The sequence below is a fragment of the Megalops cyprinoides genome, chromosome 3, assembly GCF_013368585.1.
Source record: "Megalops cyprinoides isolate fMegCyp1 chromosome 3, fMegCyp1.pri, whole genome shotgun sequence".
NCBI lineage: Eukaryota > Metazoa > Chordata > Actinopteri > Elopiformes > Megalopidae > Megalops > Megalops cyprinoides.
Window position 1 is genome coordinate 25297794 of NC_050585.1, and position 16412 is coordinate 25314205.

Genomic DNA, 16412 nt, shown 5'->3' on the forward strand with positions numbered 1-16412 from the left:
AACTTGAAAGAGGTCAATATTAGAGAAGAAGACAAGTTCTTGTTCCTAGCACCGGGGACACAAAATAACAAGCCCTGGGGGAGGCTTTTCTGTTTTCAGGAAATAATGACCAGCATCCCCTGAGAAAGCTATCACAATCTAATACATCTGTTTGGGTTTCGTGGATGGATCCTGTGTGCAACGCGAGGAACAACACCCCAACATATCTGTCCCATTTAAGAGAGCGTCTGTGAGAGACGGGCACGCGCCGTTTGTATGCCTTTCAGGCCATCCGTTTCTATTACGGAACCTCGTTCCTGTATGGCTGCTAATTTAATTCCACCATTCTGCGCGCGCAGAAAATAAGTGCAGTCACCGACGGGATGCTGCCAGGGCATCCAGGGCACTCTCCGCTAAACCTAATTTCATTGTCGAGATGGACGGATGACTCGCAGAAGTGCGTCAGATTTATTCCCCAGGTGCATATCCAACAGAGGAATCCACAGGGGGGGCTATTGTTCTCAAGCACGTGTACGCCTGACAGGCGGCAGGTAAATTTATCGCGGGAGCCACGGCTTCCATTTCCAAGGGCCCCCACGGCACCGAGCGGCAGCTGCAAATCTTCCGCCGAGTTAAGGAGGTGTCACTCAGGATCCTCAATGTCAAACGCACGCGTGTGACACACACGGCTTTGTCCCCCCCACCCCGAAATGGAGCAGAGCGGCGATCTGACATTCAACTTTTGGCTCCATCCTTCTCGCTTGGCCACCCCCTCAGATGCATCGCATTATTCACCACCCACGGACACGTCTGTCAGAAGCTCTGCCGATCACAACCCCGCTCCGGCTTTCTCATAACCGGCACTTCTGCCACCGGAGTTGCACTGTACATTACAGAATGTGACACCTCCCCCCTCCCCCAAAAAGAAAGACGCTGAAGTTGAAAAAAGACAGGCACAATTTTTGAACTTCTGTAGCCTCCTTTGTTTGTACTTTTGAAAAATAATAAAACATTGATCAGAAAGAGTTGCATAGGTGCATAACCAGCATTTTTGGCTGAAATGTAAAATTTTGATAATGGACTACAGAAACTGCACAACGCAACAACTGATAACTGCATGTTTTTTTGTTTGTTTTAATAATCATGTTTATTATGCTTTAGATCTTCTGCAAAGTCTGAAAGTATCAAATTCTTAAAACAAACCAGGGGTGAAAAATGGGGCACTGCAAACCAAGTTTGTTGACAGATTAATAATAACCTTTATGGACATTCTTATTAGTTGTATGTATTTGTTGTTCTTGAGTGGGAGAGGCATATTTTAAGATTTACATCATCCCATCAATGAAATATGGAAGGAAATCTTCATTTTAGCAATTTTTCAACATCTGACTGAAACAGTCAGAAGCACTTTGGGAAAGTCATAAACCTACCACTGTAGATGTTTCAAGCATGCAGATATGTGAACATCTTATTAAGCTCAAGACTATATCAGAATATCAAAATGAGGAGCCCAGATGAGCAGAGTGGCCTTTCTGAATCATATGCACAAATGTAAAAATGCTTATCTTCTAACAAGCTATCACCGTTTTGAAACAAACACCCCTTCACTTATCTTTAACATTGTGACATGTGAGTGTCTCATGCATCTTATAACCCTTGAGCTGGTTTTCAGTGTCTGCCAGCTTTATGATGTGAGAACTTGGGAAACAATGCCAGGAAACAAGATACACAAGTGCATATGCGGCTGCACCTGTGAAATCATTTTTAACACTATGTACATTTATGTTCAAAACAAAAAGAATACATTGCATTGTTCCACCTACCTGTCGCTACATCCCACATCCAGGCCCTTCCAGTACCAGAGATCTGGACAGTGTCAGGTTTCTTTATTCTAAGCAACAGATACATGCAGTGGGCAATGAGAAAGGACATTTCGTGTATTCAACAGGCATAGCAGCAAGTTCAAAGTTAAAGGAAAAAAAGTAATATCCTATTGCTTTCTATTTGCATTTCCAAGGGAAAATAAACTATACCCACATGCAGCCGATCCACTCAAGTCACCCCCTGGAGCCAATTTAATACACCTGAACAGCAGGGCTCTGGCTACATCAACACCATATATGATTAAGGAAGAATTGTTGTTTACCAAACCACAATCTCAAGATATTTCAGGTTTGATTCTGTTTAGTTTCACATAGGAAATCAATAACAAATCTGACAATTTGTTTTTTTTTGTGCTGAGATTCACTTTTGTGAAGTCATAAAAGTACAAATAAAAAACACTCAACAAATGTGCAAATAGCTAATACATACTTCAGTGGATTTCAATGGATTTCAAGGAATTGGTGACAATATCACAATTATGTTACTATCTGTGGAAAAGCAACATACCACAGGTACCTTTAGCCACAGTGTGAGAAAGTCTCCTTACTGATATGTAGATAGCAAGCCATTCTGACAGGAGCTTTGACTTCAAATGTTTGCTCCATATTGTGTATATACAGCATCTACTAGTCTGTGAGCAGGTGAGCCACTTTCTTTTCCCTGACATTTATGATTCTGGAAACTAATATCAGTGTAAATGAGCTAGAGCCTTGTTGTATAGTAAACACTGTGAGTGAAGTAAAAAATATACTGTGGGCTTATGTTAATTTAAAACCTGTGCACAGACATAATGTATTTTCACAGTGCTTTGATATCCCACTGTTATTTGATCTTATTGTCAATCATCTACTATCGACATATAAGTGGGATTGCAGAAACAATGGCTGAATGTAGGTTGTGTCCTCTGTTAAAACCAGGGAATCTTGAGTGCCAGGATGTGTTCTACTAGTCACTGGTAAAGTCATTACACTTCATTGTTACATTCAAATAATGATTTAACTTACGTAGCAGATCCTTTAAATGACATCATTACTAATAATGATACAACAGAACAAAACTAGGATCACTACTACTGCAATTACTAAACATCATAATTGCTTTATAATGCAAACTAACCAATATGTTTGCAATCACTAGGGACATTGGGTTCATACAGATAACACAACAGACAATTGCCTAATGGACCCTTATGTCAATACCAACAGCTCTTGTCCTCATTAGACTGATTTGATTTAGATTTGATTTAGGTTCACTGAATCTGGATCAAACTGAAAAAATAATAATGGCTGCACAACATGAGAATCACTCTTAAGAAGCCTAAAATATGGTTTAAAAAAAACTATAACAATACCTGTTTCCATTATTAGTATTACTGTAAATACATGCAAATGGTTTAGCCAATACTTATATATTGGCTAAATTGTGCAGTATATTTGCTAGGTAATCACTGTCTAAGACTCCTTATTCTCACAAGGTAAATTAGCTCATGTTGATAAAGCCCATAACAGTCATTACTTTGGTGATATGAATGATGTTGGTATGTTGTTCTTATCTTTTCTGATCTTTTCTTTTTTCTTAAAGGCTTTGAATAATGTCCAAATAGTTCTTATTAAACCCCACATATTACATTGACGTTGAGAGATTAAAAACTTAGTCCTGCTAAAACGTAATACAATTCTATCATTGTGTAAGTTACATAACTTTGTTATAGGTGATAGCTAACAGCATGGAATCCAAAAACCAGCCTCAAGTTAGTCATATGGGACAGATTGCTCCACTAGTGATCATGAGCCCTGGGGAATGCTACACACAGCATACTGAGGTGATCTGACAGTTGACTCCACAGAGAGCCAACCTGTGGACTCTTGCCCAAGTGCCCCAAAAAGGTGGTGTTCTGTTGTCCTTGTTACAGGTAAAGATTAGCCAAGAACTTTCTCTACTATACATGGGCAGCTATCTGAGGCCACAGAACATAGATGAATATACCCATATTAGCAGTTACCATGTAACATACTGTTTTGTTCTGAAGTCAATATTACAGCCGAAGACACGGTTATTACCGGCTCTGTAAAATATGTTTAATCCTGTGATAAATACTTAAGGTCTTTAATCAAGTTAAGACCGCATGCAATGCAAATGTAGCAGTGGAGGTACTGTAGACAAGGTTAAGACCTCTTCACTGATGAGGTCACCCCGGCAGTGGTACTGCGCTCAAGGACAAGTAGATCCGGGGTTAAATATGAACCACTCATGCAGAATCGAATGGGGAGAAGAAATGAAATGCATATGACACTGCTGGTCTTAAATCAAGACCAAAACAGTCAATTGACCATCTCAGTCCAGATATAGAGAAACACAAGAGCAGTGCTGCATCACAGTGCACATATGTTGCTATGTTATGGATATTGTGTCGATAAGTAAAAATAGGACTGGTTAACCCATGTCAAAGCCCACCACCTAAGAATCCCTTTATTCATTTCCTACATGTTTCAATTAATCACATCTTTACAATGAGTATTTGAATATTTATTATGAATTACATGAGGTACCCTGTAGTCTTCAGTCAATAAAACTCCAATTACATTTTCAATTCTGTCCCTGTATTCAATTTGAAAATATGAATGACCTCAAATATGCCAGAGCATACACTCTGCACCCTCATGAAGAACAACAAATATGAATTTGAAAATAGGAAGAGTGAGATTTATCTGGAGAAACAGCCATCCTGACACATTGCTAAAATCACTGTGAGGTAATAATGGATTCACTGACGAGAAAAGAAAAACGTGACTTTCAGGAACTGACAATTGATCCGTTCCTTCCCAAAGTGTTGCCATATGTTTTCCATCCATTTAAACATCAGTCCTGTGGCACCGCACACCGCACATGTGGTAGTGCAGTGTCACAGTGTGTGCACTTTCAGGTAACCGTCATTAGATTCATCACAGTATCTGGCACTGGATTGCCTGGTTTTAAAGAAGACTATAAATATTCAGGAAGGTGAGTGAAATTAAACATGGTTCACCTGGCACCCTCCGGAATTAAAGTGCTGCAGAGGTGCGCAGGGAGGCCCCAACTTGGATATTTCCATGTGATTTATTGAGTCACTCTACTGTAAAGGACACAGATATGAGTTACAGTATGATACTAATAACCTCTTTATGTAGGAAATAATTCACCGAGTATGCGCCAGTCGAAAAAGCATTTCATCATTTAATCTATGCAGCTCTGCTTGAGGTTTTTTTCCCCAAGACAATATACAATTCTCTCAAGCCCGATGAGCCTAAATATCTGTCTGTTTGTCAAAGGACTCAGGATTCAGATCAAACACAGTAATCATGGTTTCAATCTAAAATCTTTCTACCTCAGCCCTGACAAATGCACATTTATACATTTTTGATAGTTTCCCAGAAAGTTAAAATCATAAAGGCAGAATGAAATAGCAAATTGGTCTTGGTCTTTCTTAATGGCATAACCAGTCAGACAACAATGGCCCTTCAGGATCATCAACAGAACCAAACTGTAATTGTTAAACATTTTTATTACTATTTCTAGCTTGTGTGATACCTAGTTACAAAGAAATGCTTGCCCATTCTCTACTGTACTGCTGCCACAGGTGTGTTCAAGGCAAACCCTACTTCAAACATTGAGGTTGACAAACACCAATGTTTGATAAACAAAAGTACTATCAATCCTATGAATGTAAGCCAGACAGTTGTTGCTGCAATCACTAATAAATAACCATAAATGATGGCTCTGAATAAGGAATGCTGCCCCTTATTCAAAGGATAAAGCTGCTCCATCAGAGAAGTAAAAATACAGACCAAAATCATGGCATCCTGTTGCACTAAAAAGAATATAGGGTATAAACAATGAAAGCACTCAAAGTATGTTAAAAAAAGGCTGCAGGCTGTCATACAATGGAACGAGCCGACTGAAAATCTCTCAGGATTGTCCGGTTAAGAACCATGAAGAAGGGTTTGAAAGACTGAAGTGAAAGAATATTTTAATGAAACTGGCTTCCCTGAAATCCATCAACTTTCAGGTTTATGTCTAAAAATGCTATCTGTGTGAGATAAAGGTATATGCAGTTTGTGAATCTCATTCCCATTGCTACTGAGAAGGGGCAGACCTTAAAATATTAATCATAAAACTAGGCAATGAAGCTCCCTCCATGCCCAAACCAAATGGATTTTCAATCCCGAATGTGGTATTTGCGTACTTTAAGATCCATCATTTACTATACAAGATAATTGCTGTTCTTTCCAGATTTGTCCAGATTCATTTTAGAATGTCAGATTGTCTGCTTATGGATGTCCATGATGTTCTTCTTCAGTTCTTGCAAAAATATGTTTACCATCTGTTTATTCCACATGTGAGTCACAAGGCGTAGTGTGTGTATGAACAGTAACTTAAATACCAAATACCAACTGAGGCCAAATCTTCAAAACCTAACAACCAAAGAACAGATACAATAACTGAAACAAGAAGTTCATACATTTTCACAGAACACCCAACTTTTTCTGATATTTGACTCAATTTAATGGGAAAAAAAAAAACGTAACTGCCTCCATTGTTTCAAGGAACGTGCAGGTTTCCTGACATTTTAACCCCCCAGCAGTACAACGAACATACCGGAATGAATGAATTTTCAAGCTAATTTTACCACCGCAAACACAGGCCTGGTAAACACAGGAAACCACTGATGAGAGAGCTCCCCCTGGCTTTGGGACGCCGCTTGTAAAGAGACATGAGCTCGAAAAATCATGAAAACGAACCCGACGTCAAAATTAAACACTCCCAGAAAAATTGTTTTCTACCTGTCAAGCACCCTTTTATGTGTCGGGTCTCACTGAAGAATGCACTGTTTTTTGCTCAGGTCAGGATGACAATGGCACCAACAACAGCCATGAGGAAGAGTTTGACCATTAATATGAAAAACATTTCAGCACTCCGGGTTCTTGTAAGCTGCAGTACAAGAGTCTATACAATAAAAGAGTGGATACTGTCACACTTACTTTGGTTGAAATTACATATGCAGTGCTCTCCTAAACATTGCATAATCTGGTATAATTAGGTGCTGGTAAACAATTTACATCTTGTAGTGACTCCTGCCTATGCAATTGTAAACACCTTTGTGTACAAGGAAGATATCATTTCAACTCCGAGGAGCTGGCTGGAGACTAATTACAATTTATTTTCATACAGTAAGAATGATACATCTCAGAATATCCTTGCTGGGTTGCCGGAGATGTTAAGTCATTGTACACAGTTACTTTAAACAATTTAACATGGGAATCTATGGTATTGCTGTAAAGTGGAATCTTGACATGAAAACAAATATGACATGAATACAAAAATGACACAAACAGTTACATCTACTGCTTCATGTAAAAGGGAAAATTACTAAAGAATTTCACCACAATAGGAGTGGCACCGCATCATGCACTATTTAGTTTGGTTTTGAGTCATCAAAAGTAAGGTTTGGTGATCATTTTGTGTAGATGGTATGGTGGTGTAAAAGATACATCATGGTCACAAAATGTTATACGCTACCGCTACACTTAGATGACATATTCCATTGACTGTGCACTGTTCTGGTAGGTTGACAATGGGTGTGTTGTTGTTTAGCTTTTGTTAATATCATTCTAAAGACTACACAAAGAAAATAGTGCTGTGTACATAAAAGCTGATTTGTCACATTACAGTGACATATTCCATGGCTTTATTTTTAAAATGAGCTTGTGCTATGTATAAACTTTAAGTGACTACATACAAGGACACAATAAGAGTCCTTTTTAAGCGCCGCTTTAAAATGTGCTTCTTTTGTGTATGGATTCTCCCTTTCATCTGTTACCAATGTTAATGTAACAACTGGTTGGGATTATTATTATTATTATTATTATTATGCAAGCATCCTTAATTAAATGACAGACCACCAATGTGAAGATGACTCAATATAAAGTTCTTCTCAACAGGTTCTTCTAATCCCGTGTTCGAGGGAATACATAATTACTACCATGCATTTGTAACAATCTGTGCTGTATGCTGTCTCACCAAGTTATTGATCACTAATTTCTCTTCAACAGGCTAATGCTGAAGCCATTTGTCTAATGGCTACACTGTCTGTACTAAGCTATTGCCATCCCCTTATACCTCTACACTATGTGTTGTAACTTCTTTTTTACCATCTGTAGAACTGTATATTTTCATTATTAACAATTCAGCGCGTTACTCTTAATTAATCTTAAAATCAAACTGCATACAAAGAGTACGAAATTGACACAAATTCTGACTGTCAAGGTAGTCAAAATTGTACTCACTCATTCGTAGTTCTCTGTCTATTCTCTTCAATTATGTGCTTTAATGTCCTAAAGGTTTTAAAAATTCCATATTTATTCAAACTGGACGTATGGAATTAACTTCATTTTGAGCGGACTTAGGTATTCAGGTCGCGCAAGTAAGCAACAGCTGGCTGTCATTCTAAAAAAAAATCGACGATACAATACGTTAATACCATCGTTTAATGACCCTTTCTACCATATTCCCCGACTTCCGAAACAATTGCACTACAGGTTCATTTCTAATAACACCTTGGCAATGTAATGGGAATGTATTCTACAGATTTTCACAAACTGCCATGAAAAATGGTTATGCATTCGGCTAAGGACTGGATAATACAAATATGCATTTGTCTAAGGCTCACTCATTTATGCAACCGCAGTGCATACCGTATGGTATTCGTTGGTTTCTTGAATTATACAGCAACGAAAGTTGTCATAATTTGTCCAAATGTGTAGTGCCACCCGGAATCCGAACCCGCAAGTGTCGAAACGCATAGAATGCAAACACGAATGAATGATAATCCAAAGGCGAATAAATAAATATTTCTAAAAAGGCAACATCTGTAATAATAACGCTCGTGTATTCGTTGGTTTTGTTTAACCTTTACACCGCTGAGTAGGTCAGGGTGGCGTAAATGCCAGCTTGCCTACAACAGAATGTAAACTTTAGTTCCGAATAAATTTTAGCAAAAAAATGAGTTCAGTAATTAGCGAAATGTTACACCATGAGCCGCAGCTTAACATGCGTGTCTTCTCCATCAATGAATTCTACTGTTAATGGTAGACTTCCACAGGATATTGGCATCATGGGCCCAGATGATATAGCTACATAACCTAAACAAACTGTAAAATCATCGGATTTGTGTCGATAATTGACAACACAGAACACCTTGCAGTTTCTCATACGCTAACATTTAGCGCTACCAGTATTTCTAGCTACGCACCAACCAGAATTCAGTTGCGAGTCTGCAGCTGTTGTACAGATGGATATCCTGAATTGCACACAATTTCCCAAACAATCAGCACATTTCGCTGAAACAGCAGACATTACCTTTGCGAGACGAGATCACACCAGAGGTTTAGTTCCATTCCATAGTTTCACAGCGAGGGTGGAGTAAGAAAAAGACGATTTAAATCCCTCTTTGCTCTATCTTCATTTATCCTTGAAAAATAGCGAGACCCGAGTCAGTTAAGAGTCAAGCTTGCTTCGTCAGATAGCTACCGTCAGTGTTTTGAGACACAGCACAGGGATATAGTGGGAAATAGCAGGTGTGCCTAGTGAGGGAAGTGAGAAGGCATGCAGTCAACGTGATATTGCCTCTTCCTGAGAGCAATGAATCAGTAGCAAATCTTCCAGGATTCTTCTGTAGCGGATCCAAGCTCTCATATTCAGCATCACTGGAATATACCATGCCGCTGTGGCAAAGGGGGTGTGGCACCGGAGACAGCTTCACACGAGCAGACACCGGAGCAGAGCCCACCATGCGAGTGCGGCTGCAGTGGTTACTGAGAGGAAATTGTGACGGGAAAATTATATTTGATTAATAAAACGGCAATTTAAACATTTTTGCTTCCCGCACGTTAACAGTGACAGCCTATGATTTACCATAACCATATTCGAGCGATGGTTGAGAAATTCTTATTGTACGGATTCATTGTTCATTTATTTATTTCAATGCTTAATTATTTGGACGCCGGCTGTTAAATAAAGCCTGAACATATGCATTCAACTGTAATAAAACAAATGCACAAATTGGTTCTCTATTAGTATCTCGCACATTTGGTGAAGCAGAACTATAAGAAGACACATGAAACGTTTCTTATACTGCACACTGCCTTGTCGGGGATTTTGAAAAAATCGAAAGACTGTCTGGGGTCTTTATCGCTGTAAAATTTGATGCATTTCAATCAGTCTGTTCCTACATCTGTATTAGTATGCACCAGTGAAGTTAAATACACTTAACGTGTTGGCCTTCTATTACGTATACAATGAACATAGTCAAAATCTTGGAGGCCAAACAGTTGGGGCTGCTTTGCTCAGAATGACTCCGGTATAAGTATTACCTGTCATATATTTGTCTATTTGCGTACATTTATTTCACATCGGCAAATATAGAAAACAGCAACGCGCTGTTTTAATGTAGGTGGGTATCAGTTTCTCTCACCCGTTATCATGCCACACCCTCCTTACAGGAAATCCTGGCTAGAATACAGGTTTTTCAGTGATGCTAGGTGGCTTTGGCATCAGCAATATTTTATTCATGAAATGTACTGTGTTGACAGCTTATTACCAGATTTAACCACAGAGCTGCCAACAAAAGGTTGTATGTGTAAATTCCTCTTCAATTCCCTCATAATTCAACTGTCCAATGAAAAAAGAAACAAATAAATCCGTATGAAATTGAAGCTAGCAAGGACATCGAGAACAAGCTATTCCATTTATGATAAGGATGATTTCATGTAGTTATAAGAACTAATTCTTAAAAGCATGACTGCAAATTAATTGACTACATGGAAATTTGTTTCCTTTTTTGCTCTCATTTTTATCTTAGAAACATGTCTTTACCCTTTTTATAAAATTCAGAAAACCTGTTTGAATATCCAATAACTTTATACAATCCTTCATTAAATAAAATGACTCACATTAATCATTTAAATGTCACTGTGCAGATTTCTTTTGCTGTAGCCACAATGCCATGGCAAAGTTTGTGTCCTAAAGTAAAACATTTCAAAAATAAAATACCAATTTGAATAAATTTAATTATGTTCATCTGTATGTCTCAGTGATTATTAATACTATGTACTATAAGTTACTTGTTGCATAGCAATCACTTTTTTTTCCCGCAAATGTGTCCACTGTGAAACGCAAGACCTCAGGCATTGATGCTGTTCTGGGGTGCATCTGTTTTCTTTCTCCATCATTCTCCATGATACTCTCCCTGTCTCTCAGGTTTTAGGCTGTTGAATGGGCAATTTCTCAGTCTTGTTAAGACCATGCAAAGAGAAGCAGACACCTTGTTTCATTGCGTTTCTACAGTAATTATTGCGAAACACAAAGTTTACTGTATTCAAAATGTAATCATTCACCAGTGCACTCAGATGAGTATCCTATCACATGCTCTGAGCAAGCCCAAAATGAATCCTAGCAGATTGCTTGCTTGAAATAGTGTCAGTTTGATATTTAAAGTGTTACTACATGGAAGATTAATTCCCAGTGTTCCTGATCACTATATGTGGTTAATTGTAATATCAACAAGTCTTATATAGTGAACTGTGATCAGCAATTACATGAATGATTGAACAGCATACCAACATACTGCTAGTTGCATTGTTTGCTTTAATTGCATGCATCATTTTTTTCACAATTTGATATAAGAATGCAACAGATAAAATAATGCCTATGAATGCTGTAAGAACAAGGCAGACAAAACTGGAGCAGCCCTGGCTCTGATTGTTCATATTTTCTGCTAATATGGGTATTTGTTAAGTAAAATAATTTCCACAATATAAGGAAGTAAACTATGTATTCAAGTCCATATGTGCAGTTAGCAGCTCCTTTTTGGCAGGTCTCATAAGATGACAGCCTGCCTGTAGAACAAAGGGTGTGTGAAATACGTGAAAGTGTCTTGATGCACACTCCAACTGCCAAATATAGTTAATTTTCAGGAAACTGCAGCAAAGTGCACCACAGTTGCATACAGCAGGTCTGAAACAAGAGAGCATATCTTCCAAAACATTTGCCAAGATTGGCTGCGTTTCAGCACAAAAATATTTTTCAACCATTTAAACAGTGTTTACAAGATAAAATATTTTCACTTTCATAAAAACAATATCAATTAAGAAAAAAAAATATTCAATTTTAATTTTATTTATATACTAATGTCTTTTATTTACATACACTAATCTGCTGTTCAACTAATAACATATCAAATTGGTCACTGAACTGCCATTGTAACAGGGCAAGGATAATGTCTTTTCTTCTGAAGGGAATAGTGAACACACATTGTTTGGATTACTTGTAAGAGCACGTTTACTAATGCTGCTGTTGGGTATCTGCCAATGGAAGAGCCTTCATAGCTGTGATCTCTGCAGATGCCCACAAATACCACAAGGCATTAATGCCCACTCTTTTTATCTTCCCTTAATGTATTGAAGTCATGACTCACAGACACACTTGTGCTGCATATAACTTTTTGGGAATTTGGGTATAGTTATGTACGGCCTGATTCTATCCATTCTGATTCTATAGTGCTTTGAACATAACACCAACTTACAAATTTAAGATATCCTTGCTAAAATTCATTATTTACATTTAAAGAAAAGGCATATTGTGGTTGGAATGGATTTAGCAAAAAGATTTGGAGATATGTAAGATATGCAGAGCATAAATTGGGTTGGGTAATTAAAGTGCTGCCATCACTTATATACACATGTAGTGTGTGTGTGTGTGTGTGTGTGTGTGTGTGTGCAGGTGCGCATCTGTGGTTGTGTGCGTGTGTGTCGGTGTATGTGTGTTTATGTGTTTCAATACAACCTCTATCTAAATATGTACAGTTGCAGTGCATTTTGCAAACATGTTCAGGATTATATTATTTGATTTGAGACAGACCGAAAGATAGGAGCAGTCACTGTTGCAAACATGAAAACATATCTACAACAGAAAGCAGTAGGAGATGGTTTAGCAATGTTGTTCAAATGCAGTGCTTGCCTGGGTGACATATGCCTGCATTGGTAAAGACAATGTGGAGGCTTTCAAGCCCTGAGACTGAAATAAGGTTTAATTAACAGATTTTCTGTTAATGGGCCTCAGTCATTTGAATGTCCTGGTACTTGCAAAGTGGGCCTACATTTTATTAGAAAAACAGTCTTCCCTGTTCTAATTGTTATAGTGGCACAGTACGTCATCAAATTGCACACAGATGGGTTTCTGATTTCATTAATTTCCCTTAAGACACGTAAACAAAAGTGAGATCAAATAAGTATTAATTAATTAATTTATTTTTTTACAAATCTGTTATTTTAGATATCAAATATATTTTATAAGTGACATACAGAATCAGGACAAAATTCTGTCAGCACTGAGCAGATTTGTTTAGTGTCTTCAGAATATATTAATCACAGTATGTAAATTGATAATATGAAGCCTGCTTTATCTGCATTTTGATGTACATTTGCTTAATTGGCTACAATTTTTAGTAAAATGAATGAACAAAGATAATAAAATACTATTATTTTAAAATTCAAATTTTGCTACTCTTTTGTCACTCTCAAAGCCACCGCAACTTTAAATGTTAACTCTGATGCTAAGAGGTACATTTGGAGTGGCATGTTGCAATATGCATGGCCCAGAACAGCAATTAAGTTATAATTCATGACATTTAAATATTCATTTGTCCACCCTTGGATTTGAAAAATGTACTTTTTGTAATAATTTAAGTCTTCACAGTTATTACTTAGTAGGTAATTTGGAAAAAAAGAAGATATCTGGTTTATTGTGATGCACGGGCCTACCAATCCAACACTTACACCACAGTCACCCATTCCTTTATTCATACGGAAATTGAACTTCTTCTATTTCTAAATATAGGTAAAGCTATGCTGTTATACACAAAGCAGGCCAGTCATATTTCCAGATTTGATATTGCAAGCACATTGCATTTTGAGCACCCCCAAGTTTAGTGTAAATGTATAATTTCAAATATGCCTTTGAATTATGATGTGAAATTCCATTTTTTCTACTTACACACATTTTAACAGTTCACAATATTCAAGGTAGTTCTGTGAAGGTAGTTCTGCAATAAGACAAATGAGTAAGTAGTGAGGCATCCACTGCAATGACACCTAGGAAATAATTAACCAATACACCGCTCTCTTACTAATTCTTACACTATTCAGGCATTACAATGGCCTTTCTCTTCATCCTTCAAAAACAAATTGACATGTGTTAATATTTTATTTTTTATGCTTACATAACATCAAGAGTTCTATACTTCCTCACTTAAACTAATGGAAAATGCCATGTAAGGACAAAAAAAAAGAAAAAAAAAACAGAAAACAGAACTCTCTCTTTAACCGGTTGCTTACAGTTAAGGACAGCATGTACTAAATTTAAATTGAATCAGGGCCAAAGTTACTGGTGTGTCTTCAGTCTTCATTGCTAAATCTAATACACGACCAGAGTCTTTTTTGTCACCCCCTGTCACCCCCCCCCCCCTTCTCAGATTTGTGATAATAAATCAATTAGCTGGCTACATTGTCTAATTAATTTATTATCATGTTAATGTAAAGCCTCCATTTACACTGTGGTACACTGAAAAATGAAAAAGAAAAAGATACCAAGGATCTACATGTTATACAAGTCACAAGTCTGAGGGATTAGAGAATCTGTCCACTTTCTGCTGCAAAGTTAAACATTTTCTCACCTTCTTCACATTACATGTAACCCTTTGGGCCAGTGTCACTCTCTGAGCTCATATTTATCATTTCTTACAAGTTATTGATGTTGAATAACCATAAACACTAAATATGAGATTTATGACCCGATACAGATTATACATTCAGATTTTAGAGGATGTAGGGTAACAGTTATCAGCCTGTTGAATTTGGAAGCATATGTACAATGCCCTCCATATTTATTCATATCCCTGACTAAAAACGGAGTAATAAAATTCTGTAAAATAATTAAAAATGTGCATATTTTATGCTTTTTCTGCATAAAATGTAAAATAGTACTTTAATCCTAATATTGCAACCAGTGCTTCCTCTGGCAGTTCTAAGGAAGGTTTTATGTTCATTTTTTATGCTATAGCATATTTTTTCCCTTTTAAAATGGGGTCATGAGCGAATATGGAAGACACATACACCACACTGTAGAGTTGAGTTGATAGCCAATGATGCAGTCAAGAGGTAAGGAAGCCAAGAATTGTACATATATTTTCCAGTTGATGGCAACATGTGACCAACAGTTGGGGGAGGTGGGGTCAACTTACCCTGTAATTACTTCCTGTTCTGTCATAACAAAGGGAGGGAGTGTGGGAAGTGTTAGGGTGCTGCACGTGGCTCTTACTAGGTGAAAGTGCACAAAGACTGGACTGAGAGTGGATGAAAGAATGATTTCATATAAAAAATCACAACTGTGAATATTTAGCAGTTTTACAGGATCAAACAAAATGAAAATTTGATGTCAATGATGTTACCTGCTGGCACTGCAAAAAGATGGGAATGCAACAAACCTTCATTCTCTGTGGTTTAAAGCACTTGTTTTATTTGCAAGCAGAGCACTATGGCCCCATTTCAATCCCAGCTGAACCATTAGCTGATGGGTACAGCTGACTAGGAGGCCACAGCAGTGGAATAAACCGACTTCGTTCCACCTGTGATTGGAATGGGTGTGTCAGCAGGGGGTGCTTGGCTTGTTTCACTGTTATTCAGCACTCAGTGACTCATCAGGTTTTGCACATGACATAAGCGAAGCTCACTGTGGTGTACTGGGAGATTTGCAGTGTGAAAAATATTCACGAATGGAGTATCTGTGTACTGGAGGATTGTATGCCCCAGCACTTCTGCATGAGACCAGTAGTCATCACGGTGAGTGAGACAACAATATCTAATGGGCAATTGCCTAAATTAGGTTTCCAGTTGCATAATAACGAGGAAGAAAAAAAAAATGCACAGGGTTGCTTGTTTAAATTCACCATGATCCACTTCTAAACAGATACAATCCTATTGTATGCCTTGATAAAGAGAAAGTTGTGAATAAAACAATGTGTGGAGCATTAAAATTTTTCCACTTATTATGAGGTTCTTTGATAACTGGCAACATCTAGAAAGGAAGAGGAGAAAAATAAATTACAGACATTCACAGGCCCCAGGGAACAGGAAAGGCAATCTCTTTCTGAATGTATTAACTATAGTTTGATGAGAAATCTAATTCTGTATACCCTACATTCAATCTAAAAAAACACAGTAGCTGCACTTACTAAAACATAATGCAAAAAATAATAATAAAGACATGTTATCTGGCTCCTACAGACCTTATGCATTAATCAAAGCCTTTCTGATGTCATTTCAGGTAAATACACACAGCCTAGTGAGATCTGGAAAATCAACTATGAACATAAATAAAGTTAAATCATCCAAGTTGCAATTATCTAATTAGCCTCTGTCTGTCTGATTAAATCAAAGCACTGACCTGCCACCCAACCA

At 37.6% G+C, this 16412-nt stretch overlaps 1 protein-coding gene across 1 annotated transcript in view; it reads right to left on the reverse strand.

Annotated features, from left to right (window-relative positions):
- The window catches only part of tenm1 (teneurin transmembrane protein 1), a 214038-nt gene extending 204523 nt beyond the window's left edge, over nucleotides 1-9515 (reverse strand). The window contains exon 1 of the mRNA XM_036523629.1: nucleotides 9259-9515. The gene's annotated coding sequence lies outside the window, so the exon portion shown is untranslated. The remainder of the gene's footprint in view (nucleotides 1-9258) is intronic.
- Between the last annotated feature and the right edge of the window lie 6897 nt (nucleotides 9516-16412).